The sequence below is a fragment of the Belonocnema kinseyi genome, chromosome 2, assembly GCF_010883055.1.
Source record: "Belonocnema kinseyi isolate 2016_QV_RU_SX_M_011 chromosome 2, B_treatae_v1, whole genome shotgun sequence".
NCBI classification, from domain to species: domain Eukaryota; kingdom Metazoa; phylum Arthropoda; class Insecta; order Hymenoptera; family Cynipidae; genus Belonocnema; species Belonocnema kinseyi.
In genome coordinates, this window is record NC_046658.1 from 97,797,632 (window position 1) to 97,808,969 (window position 11,338).

Here is an 11,338-nt window from a genome sequence, read left to right on the forward strand (position 1 = left end):
ATAGAGCTCCAAGGAGATTATGTTGAAAAATAAAAAAAAATTTATCCAAAAAAAATTGTTTTTATACTTCATTCTAAGGACTTATTGAACTACCCTCGTAATTCCAGAATGGATTGTCTAGAACTCTAAAGTTAGACGTCTTTACGGACTGATTAAAACAAAATTATGTTGATATATATGGTTCCTTTATGTTTCTATATTTAAATTTTGTACTATTTATAAGTGTTAATATTTGATTTGGTTTGTAAAAATGATTTTTAAAGATTGTTGTGCACTGAAAAAATAGTGGGTGGGCTGAATCACTAAATTCTGTTATTTTAGATGAAAGAAGACAATAATTTGAATCAGACTAAAATTATATAATCATTCATGAATGTAAGTTTCATGTGGTCATATATTTTTATTTAATTTATTAATATTATTAACCACGTTTAGTATTAAAATAATTAAAAACCTTGCTACGATTTGTCAAATTTTGAGATTTTCAAGTTGATTTATGTCAGTCATTATTTTGTAAAAAAAATGACATTCACCTTTTTTTAGAGCTTTGTCGCTAATATTGAGAAAAGATAACCCTCTCTTTTAGTCGGTACGAAACGAAATAAAAGTATGAATAAAATTATCTCTTAAAACTTAATTGCTTCACATTTTCAAATAAATCTTTTTAAAAATGTTTAAGTTTTCTAGAAAATAAATCCTATTTTTATTATTTACACCTTATGAAAAGTATATGTAATCGCTATTAAAGTATAATTTTCCTTAGCATAAATAATTACAAATTTCATTTTTATGAAAACTCTCCAATTAAAAAATATATATATATTAACATAGTTTGAAATGTAAAGCAATCGAATTTCAAGAGCTAAATTCATTAATATTGTTATTCCCTTTCGTACCGACGAAAAAAAAAGTTTAGTAATGAGTTTCTCTAATTAATATCTTTTAGGGAGATAAACGAGAAAATGTGAGATTTGAAAGATGTTTAAATCATATCTTTATCTAATCAGTCCATAATTTTCACATTGGTAAAAAATAGATCCTGTAACTTTCCTGGAAAATGATCGGATTTTTTTCAACTAAGGGCGTGTGCCGTAACACAATGTTTTAGTTTGAGAAAAATAAGTGATTTATTAACTTAGGTGGTAACAATAAATTCTTAGATGAACTTTTTCTATTAATAAGAGAGCATATCCTTTTGACCGACAGCAAACTTTCCTCTTTGTAAGAAAAATTTTCTTAATCTTCTAGAAAGCAAAAAGTTTAGCTCTGAACTTTCCATGTTTGTGTGAGTCAGTACTAGGTATGGCTTTGAATATTCTAAGAATAAAGAGTTACCTAGCCAGAAAAGTATTAAATTTTTTCTTACGTCGAACAGTAAAAATTTATATTGGATTTTAGTGATATATACAAAAATTTTAAATGATTAATTTAAAATGATTTTCTTGACTTTGAAGTTATTTTTGGTTAAGACGGTTTCTTTAAGTCTAGGCAAATATTTTGCTGAGTGGATTCTGGATCTGTTCAAAATTAAACAGTTTACATATTTTAACGTTGAAAATTGAACTCTTTCAATTCGAAAGTGTTAGTAGGTAAGTAAATTTAAACTTGCGATTGAAACTTTATAAACTATTTTCACTTTAAAAATAATTCCAAATCAACAGATTCATGATCAGACGCTTTTATTCAATTTCATATCATATGAAAATATTATTTAAGTATAAAATATTCCATCTTCTATCCATTCAATTTGAGTTGCAATTTTATTTGTTCCTTTTTTTAATTTTCAATTTATAAGTGAAATTTTTTAATTTTGATGTATAAATATTAATTGAATAATTATTCATTTTATTTTTACCGAGCTAGAAAAGAGGAAATTTTGGTTTTTAACGTTTTTTGAATTGGGAAAAGGATACTTCTTTATCTTTAACATATTTATTGAGTTGGAAGCCCGGACATTTTTGTTTTCAATTTTTTCTGAATTGGAAGAGGCCTTTTCGTTTTTAATATTTTTATAGAGTGGTAGGTATGAAATTTTTGTTATTTATTTTAGTTTTTTAATTGGATAGATTAACCATCATTTTTTTGAGTTGGAAGGGATGAAATCTTGATTAGTTTTTTTCCGAATTTGAAGAGGCAGGTTTTTTGTTTTTAATATTAAGAAGTCAAGTTGGAAGGGAGAATACTTTCGTTATAATTTTTTCTAATCGGAAGTGGAACCGTCTTTTATTTTTAAGATTTTTATCGAGTTGGAAGAGAGGATATTTTTGTTTTTTATTTGTTATGAATTGGAAGAGGCCTTTCTTAATTATTTTTATTAAGTTGATAAGGATGAAATTTTGATTATTTTTTTTATTTCCTGAATTGGAGAGGTTTTTAATTTTGTATTGACTTGGAAGGAGTGAATTTTTAAATTTTAATTTTTTTCTGAGTTGGAAAAGGCAATTTTTTTATTTTTAAGAATTTTATTTAGTTGAAAGGGAGGATATTTCCGTTTTACTTTTTTCTGACTTGGAAAAGGATCATTTTTAAAATTCTATCGATTTGAAAAGGAGGAAAATTTGTTTTTCAAGATTTTCATCAAGTTGGAAGGGAGGAAATTTTCGTTTTGAATTTTTTCTGAATTGGAAGAGGAACATTTTTTTATTTGTAAGAGGAGGATTATTTTAAATTAGGAGTACTGTAAGGAATAGTGTGGATTTATATTTCGTAACCGTAAATCTTTGAACTTTTCAACTTCTGAAAGTTCCATGAAAAAGTTTAAAATGTTTAATATTGCAGTTTACTAGAATTTAATTGAAAATTGTTAAATTGGAATGCGTTAGAAGCTTCTATTTTATACGTGTAAATTACTGAGCGTTAGAATAAAAAATTTATGAATTAAGAATTGTTTAAGCTTCAGTTAAAAAAGTTGAAACGTTAAAAAAGTTCCAATTTGACTGTTTTAATTTGCAGTTCAGTTTTGATTACTTAAAATGAAAACATTTTCAGTTTTAGGATTTCATTTTTCAATAAAACGGCTATTTTCAAATTTTCCATGTTGTTCTATAGGGAAAATTGAATAAAACTTTCAAAATTAGAGTTTCTCAAATCGATTCGAAATCTAAATCTAACGCTCCCGAAGGATTAGTGTCTTTTTTAATTGCAGAAAATTAGTGAATCACAGAGTTATTAATTTTTTGTTTAATTCAAACAGTCAGAAATCGGAATTCTCTAAAAATATAAGTTTTCTCTAAAAATATAAGTTACTGTTTTTATAGAAAATTGCGATGACCTTAAATTCGTGACGTCATCGTTTTCCAACCCTTCGAACTCCCAAGCGAATAGTCATGTTCGATCCATACGGTCGGCAAGAATGTCGTACTTTCGTTTATCTGAAAAGCCTAAGAGACTAAAGTACTTCAGCTAAGGTGACTTCTCTCTGTTTTTCGTCTTGTCTCTGCTTTTAAAGATTTTAATGTTGGAGAGAAATAAAAATATTGAAAAAATGTTTCAGGAACAGAAATAAGTGCATAATTTACTAACGAGGGCAAAAACGTCTTATATATATATATATTTTTTTGTTTTGTTATTTTCTTACTGAATTGAATCTTCATTTCATTTCTATTATACTATTTTTATATATTTTATTTTTATCACATATTAGAGCAATAATAATAAAAAAATAATAGTTAAATTAAATAAAGGAAGATGAGCATTTTCTATTTACAAAACTTTTCTCTCAGTATATTGGTAAGGTTGGGAAAATGCCATTTTTTCATTTGACTTTTGCTAAATAATTATTTTTGCCTGATTTAAATTAATGTAATAGCAAGTTAGAATTTTTTTCATGAAATGGAAAGAAAAATTGGAAAAAATTCCAGCGCAGTGTAGGTTCCCCTTGTTTGAAAGAATAAGTGCTTCATATGTTAATAAAGATTCAAAAAGTCGATTTTTTCCCGCATTGTTTACCTTTTTTTAAAGCTGTAATTAAATTTTCAAGAATTATAACAAACTCGCGGACATTAATTAAGAAATTATGCTTAAATTGGAAGAAATGCGATTCATTCTTTCAAAAAGAAATATTTTTCTTCTCTTGATTTTTTTTCATATCGTGCGTTTTTTTGGTTAAAATTTTGATTTTCGGTTGATTTAAAAAATTTGAAAACGCTATAACTCTGAGAATTTTCTTTTTATCGAAAAAAGTCATAAGGATAAATTGTTTGTTCTTTTTAATACGATAAATATCCGTACATAGAATTTTCAAATTCAGAAAAAAGTCGTCTCAAAAATTTTCAAAATGCGCTCACTTTTTGAATTTCCATTAAAAATGTCTGTTTCACGAACTCGTCCTTTCTTTTAGGACCTAAAGAAAGTGTGCCGAAGATGGATTTGATTCGTTAATTGTTTCGAGAGTTATCGTGTTTACGGACGGACGGCCGGACGGACAAACAGACAGATGCCATCGTGAAAACCTGATTTTCGGTATCAGGAGGTCTCGAAACGTGGAGATCCGTTGAAAAACTGTGATGTCAAATTTCGGACAATTCTAATACTTTCTCAATCATGAATGATGAGAATGTAAAAAAATTACAATCTTATTTAATTTCTTGTTATGTTATCGTAGTGGTTTTCACATGTAATTACTAAAAAAATTATCAGGTTTCATTACAGTATTTGAACTTCAAAAATTAAATTTACAAGTTTGATCAAATTTAGGTTAAGTTAGTGGTTTTTCGTCGGAATTTGGTATTTTTTAACCAAAATTTAACGGTTTGATTGTCTGTACAAAAATATATTTCAAACAATGAAGATAAGATATCAATTTTTACCAATTTAAAAAATCTATTGTTCTTGCTTTTCCTTATTTCCATTATTTTAAGTAATTGGGACTACATGAAATAAAAAAAGGTATTATAATTAATGTTTATATGATATTTTAATTTACGAATTGCGTGAGACAAAAAAATCGCGTACGTAGCGCGCGTGTTTGTTTTCTTTTTAAATAAAATTTGTGATTTCATATAAGAGTTTTGCATTTATTAATTTTTGTTCGTTACGTTTGCATAAAAAAATCCCTTAAAAAAAATGTTTTTTTTTTTAAAGAAAAATTTCCCATTTTCCTACAATTATTGAACTGCTGAACCACTGTGATCCCTGCAAAAATAATGTATCAAAATCGTTTACAAAAGATATAAAGTTGGCCTTTTCATTTCATCTGAAAAAATAATGACACATAGAAGCCGTGTTAGAATCATTGAATTAACAGAGACCTATTGGATGTCAAACGTGGAAATTAATCTCACTTAATCCAATTAAAAGAGATCTGAACTAAACCTTTTGATGCGAACGTTACTATTTACGTCCATGCTGATTTTATGTTTCATAAATAAATTGAGTAAACCTGGCAAATCAGTCGTTTCAAGATATTATACTGGCATATTTTTAGGATTCTGACATTACGTTTTTATTACCCTCATGAAGGTGCAAATTTAAGTATGAGAAAGATCTCGGAATGTAAAAGTTTGCGGATTGTCAATTAAAATGATGTGTAAAATATGTAAACTCTTTTAACGAAAGTGTTTACTTTTCTAATGGTCCATTCCAGTATTTTGGCACGTGGCGTTATTGGTTTTCTCTTAGGTGAAATGACCTTTTCAAGATTACGCAAAAAAGGGAATATTTTGAATAAAATTATTAGTTTTTATTAATTGGTTATTTTTAGTCACATTAACTGCCATAGCCGTAAGCGGCAGTACAATAGGGTAATAATCGGTAGAGTATATGTGGGGGAGCATACCAAGCGACAGTAAAAGTTTAGCTTGCTGAAAATCACCCGGTCTTGCTGCCTACGTTGGGAATCGAACCCTCACCACCGTAGCTACAAGGGTGATGTTGGAACATAAGATATTACGATACCATCTGACTCACGATGACTTCCGAATGCTTTAAATTGTTTGATATTAAAATCAGAAAAATAACCAGCATTCAAGTAAAATTAGTTAAACTTACTAAATTATAATCTGAAATTAAAAAACCGAGTTTCTACAGTTCAGGAAATACTGAAAAGTCCGAGAATTTAAAAACGATCAGGCAGACGCAGGCAATTTTTATTTCTCTATTTCCAAAAGTCAGGTAATAGCAATTTTTGGACTTATAATTATTTTATACTTTCATATTTCAATGGTCAGAAACCATAAGGGGCCAATCCTTATTTTCAGGAGAACGGAAAAACAGTGTACCAAGTGATGAACTTTGTTATTTTATTAAAAATACTGAGATTCAATTTTTTCACTTTCTGAAAAAGAACGACACGTAGGATAGATTGGACAATGCAAAAAGCGAAAAAAGTGCATTTTTAAAATTTGGTGTGTTAGCCCCTTATGGTTACCGACCATTTATTTGCTTATTTTCTAAATTTATTTTGAATTTACTCATTTTTAATAATTAAAAAGACCGCGCGGGAAAAAATCCATATATTATTGACCACTAGAATTCTGCTTGGGGGCGATTATGTAACTTTTTCACTTTTACTGCCACTTCCCTTTTTTCGAAATTCATGTCGGTTGTTTTTTAATTTTTATTTTAATTGTCACAAAAAATTTCAAAAGAAAACAACTAACATGCGAATATAGTAATGTGGAAGTGGAAATGAAAATGAAAAGCTACATAATTGGCCCCCTAAAATCTGAAGAATTCTTTTCAATTTGACAGCACTTATAGTTGAAAATTTTTATTAACAAGCTTTCTATTAAATTCACTAGAATTATATAAAATTAATTACTATTATAATAAATTTTCAATGATTTTGTTAATATCAAAAGAATTATGTTAAATATAATAGCATTTTGTTATATATTTTAATTAAAAAGGTATCTATCAAATTCAATAGATGTATTATATATTAACCAGTAAGACCACCCTAAAGCAGAAAATAATCCTGCAGGTAGATAATCATTCATTTAAAATACTAATGAGTGTAAAGTAATTAATTTTATATAATTATTAGTTAAGGCGCGATACTCATTATTTTATTAAAATCAAAGTTGATTATTTCTCTGAGATTTGTATATATAATCAATTATTATCTAATGTAGGATCAATATAGTAGGATGGTCTCCCTGTAGTTATATTGACTTTTCTGAAATTCTGTTAATGTCACAACTATTCTGTTAGATGTATTGGATTTTTGTGAATTTTATTGAAATTATTCGTTTTCAGTAACCAATGTTCTGTTAAATTCACTAGAAATATGTTAATTCGTTAGAAAGTTAATGAATTTACTAGAATCATATTAAATTAACTACAGTTATATTGATTTTTTAAAATAATTTTGTTAAATTTAGAAAAATTCGGTTACATGCTACAGAATCTTTGTGATTTTCACTAAACAAAATTCTATTAAATGCTTTAAAAAGAGTGTTATTAATTTAAATAAATTATTTCTTTTTAATTAGGCAATGTTTTATTGTATTCACTAGAAATATATTGCATTTGATCGAAATTTCATGAATTTAATGGAATTTTAATAAAATAAGAATTCTATTAAATTTAATAGAGTTTTGTTAAGTTTTGTAATAAAACAGATTTCTATTAAATTCACTAGAATCATGTTTAATTAAGTACAGTCAGGTATATTTATATTGAATTTTCTATAATTCTGTGAAAATCATGAGAATTTTTATACATTTAATAGAATTTTATTAAGTTAAATAGAATTATTATTTTTAGTTAAGCATTGTTTTGTTGAATTCACTAAAAATATGTCAAGTTGTTTAGAAAGTTGGTAAATGTACACGAAGTCTGATAAATTCACAATTGTATTTAATTTTATGAAATTTCGTTTAAACCATCATAATTGTTTTTAATTCACTAATAGGATTCGTATGATACATTCTCTAAATTTCTGGTAAATTCACTGGAGTTTTCTGTTTAAGTCAAGGAATTTTAATTCTTGGATTTTGTGACAACCCCGAAAAACATGTTTAATATGATAATTATACAATGCAATGTTCACAGAAAAAATTAAGAATAAAATTTGTTGCATGTCATTTTTTAGAGCGATAAAGTTTTGTTTTGCCAACATGATTTTGTCATGGAAAACCAAAAGAAAGTTTAACCGATATTTGTGTGGAGTTTATCCTGTAAAGTTAATTGTTGTAGGGAATTTTTCGCCGGAAATCGATGTAAAGTTTATCTTCTGTTTTTTCTGTGTTGTCAAGCATGGTATTTTTTTATGTTGTCTGGTGAATCTTTTTATTTAAACTTGTTGCTTCTGGAAGATTGTTAAACTTAAACTTACAATTAAATTTAAAAATTCTCCTCGTAAAGGTAAAATTTCACATATTTTATCTTGCGAATCTCTTATCTACATTTTTCTCTTGTTCAAAATCTGTACAACCCCTTTCTCGCATTCGAGAATTCGCCATATTTATAATGGATTGCCGAGACTATAAGAATGAAAGAGCTTTGACCTGTCTAGAAAATAAAGATAGACCATACATTGTCGATCTGCTTATTTCACTGAAAATATTTTCTGAAAAACATTCGAAATAAGATTTTCTTGTCTGATGTCGAACTTTCATGTTTCTTTAAAAATTAATCAAAGTAGGCGCCGTGCGTCACCAAAAAAGGGCTTTGTAGTCTGTTAAAACGGAAATTAAATCGTTTAAACCTCTCCCTCACATACTTTTCCCCTCCTAATTCCACTAATCCCCCTTTCTACAATTGAACCTTTGCTTCCCCTATTTCCCCAATGTTTACTCCTATTTTTCCCCTCTCCTCATTTCCCCAGACATCACTATCATTCCCCACTCTCCAGCCCTCACATCCTACTAGCCCACCGCTCACTTTTCCTACTTCACTTCTCCTTCCTGTATTTCCCATCACTTCTACCTTATTACTCCCCACTTCCCATACTCTCCTCACCCCATAATTTTCCCTATCCCTCATTTCCCCTCGCCACTCATTTCCTCTGACCCTGCATTTCCTATACCCTCATTTTGCTTGTTCCCCATCCCTCTAATCACCCTACGCCCCCTTTCTTAATTTATCATACTTTCTCATCAATTATTCCCCCTACTTCCCCACACATCAGGCCCTCTTCTTCCAAACCCTCACTTGTCCTTATTCCCCTACCCTCATTTTCTTTACTTCCGAAACTACTTATAATGGTTGCTGCCTGGGGCTACACGAAGCCCTAAAGAGTAACCACTGTTTAAATTCAACCTAGTCAGAATAAATAGAATTGATTTCTTCTTGTACCCAATTGCATAGTAAATATTTTAGACTTAATAATAATTTAAAAATTAAGTTTCAGTAATTTTATGTTTTCAGATCTGCTTCATCACTTACAAGTTTCCGAACTCCAGAGCCTAATAACGGACTCAAAGTCATTAACTACAATTTACAGTTTGATTATGTCTACAGGATAACACAATATCAAAAGTAAGGTATTTTAAATATTATTTTATACAGTTCATGCATGAATACTACGGTGGTCCAAAAATTCATAGCAAAATTTGTTTGCATGCTAGAGGGAAACGATCCTCCCATTTTATTCCAAATCCGAAAAAAGCAATTCCCTAATTTTATTTTATTTTTTATTTATTTTTATTTTATTTTTATTATAACAGATGCCGCTTTTGTTAAAGTTTCCCATGTAAAATGCATGGGGAAAAATTACTTTTTTGAGATTTTAGAATAATTCTTTAGGGTTTGAAAAAATATGACGGGAAAATATGGGGGCCTGTAGAGAATTATCTAACGAAGAATTTCATGTATCAGACATATGTGTCTAAAATTTCAGTCGTCGGAATTTTGTTGATGCGGGGACCATGGGACTGAAAGAGAATTAGTGTCCAATCATGCATGACAAACAACAGCATAGCCCTGAATATTTGTGTTTTGATTCCCTGCATTTACGATCAAGGCCACTGCAAGCGATTTCCGAAACTATTCCTAAATCTAGGTTCCAGTATGTTTTCCATAAGAAAAAAAGATGTTTTTGTACATTTTATTCCAAATCGTCAATAATAGGTGAATCGAGTTGTATTTTAACATTTATCTTCACAATTATGTATCGAATACAAGTGAGTAATTACTTTTTAAATATCACTCCCATATGTATATTTTAGAGGATCTCAAATAAAACCCTATAAGTGTAAAATTTCGTTTTGTTAGTTTTTGACGCTAATTATGATTTTTTGCATTTTTTTAAAATACAAATTGTTTCTTATGCATAAAGTACTAATTTCTTTTGATAATTAGATGTCTACATAAATTGTCTAAACAATTTTCTATTATATTTTGTAGCAATTTTCTGTTAGGCTAGAGTTTATTTAGAGATATTTTTAACTTTTCAGTTAGAGCGAGATAATATTTAATGTAATTTGATCAAAATAATTGTTTGAAGTGGTTGTTTTAATTTATAATCTTAGAATAATGCTAGAATGTTACAGTTCGTTCAAAAATTGTAAACTTTGTGTCCACTTTTCAATTAGAGTTAGGTAATAATTCAAGATAACAAAAAATATGTTTTAAACAATGTATGATTATTTTTTATATTATTTTCTTCAATTAATGTTTGAAAGTTGCGGTTTTTTCTAACATTTTCAACTTTTTTTCCATTTTTCACTTAGTGAGTAGTAATAATTAACGCAATTCAGCAAACATAATTGTTTGAACATATTATTGTTGTTTATAACTATCTTCTATATTAATGCTCGAAAAATGCTATTTTCACTGAAATTTTTAGGTTTGATTTGGCTTTTTAGTTATGAAGAAATAACAAATAAACATTAAAGAGATTAATTTTTTTTTAAACTTTTTTGTTTAGCGAATACATATTTGTGAAATAAAACAGGTATTAAAAATTTCGTTCAAATTTTCTATATGGATCATATTAAATGTCAATTTTCCTTGCTGTAGTTACTGAGAGCCATTTTATTTAAATTAATATTAATATTTATTATTTGTTTCTCATTAAAAAGTGAAGTAGCTGAAAAATTCAGAAAATACCAGAAAATTTCTAGCAATACTTTGAGAGAAATTTATTAGAAATAATAATAAAACGTTCAAACAATTATTGCTATAAACAATAATAAATTATTTAAACGATTTATTGAAACACCTAATTATCAGTATATAAAGTAATACGGTATTGTTTCTATTATATAAGGTATTACTAATACCTTATATAATAGAAACAATTTGCTTTTTAAGAAACGCAAATAAATCGTAATTAATGTTTATTTAAGATCCCTATACCAGGTGTATACATATGAAACCGGTATTTTTTCAAGAAAAAAACACATTTATTTCAAGAGAATGATAACAAATATTTTATTCAAAGTATGCGCCC

General features: G+C 27.8%; 1 protein-coding gene across 1 annotated transcript in view; it reads left to right on the top strand.

Moving 5' to 3' along the window:
• Positions 1-11,338, top strand: part of LOC117183122 (protein phosphatase PP2A 55 kDa regulatory subunit) — a 164,626-nt gene that overhangs the window by 77,338 nt on the left and 75,950 nt on the right. The window contains exon 2 of the mRNA XM_033376303.1: positions 9,313-9,423. The gene's annotated coding sequence lies outside the window, so the exon portion shown is untranslated. The remainder of the gene's footprint in view (positions 1-9,312; positions 9,424-11,338) is intronic.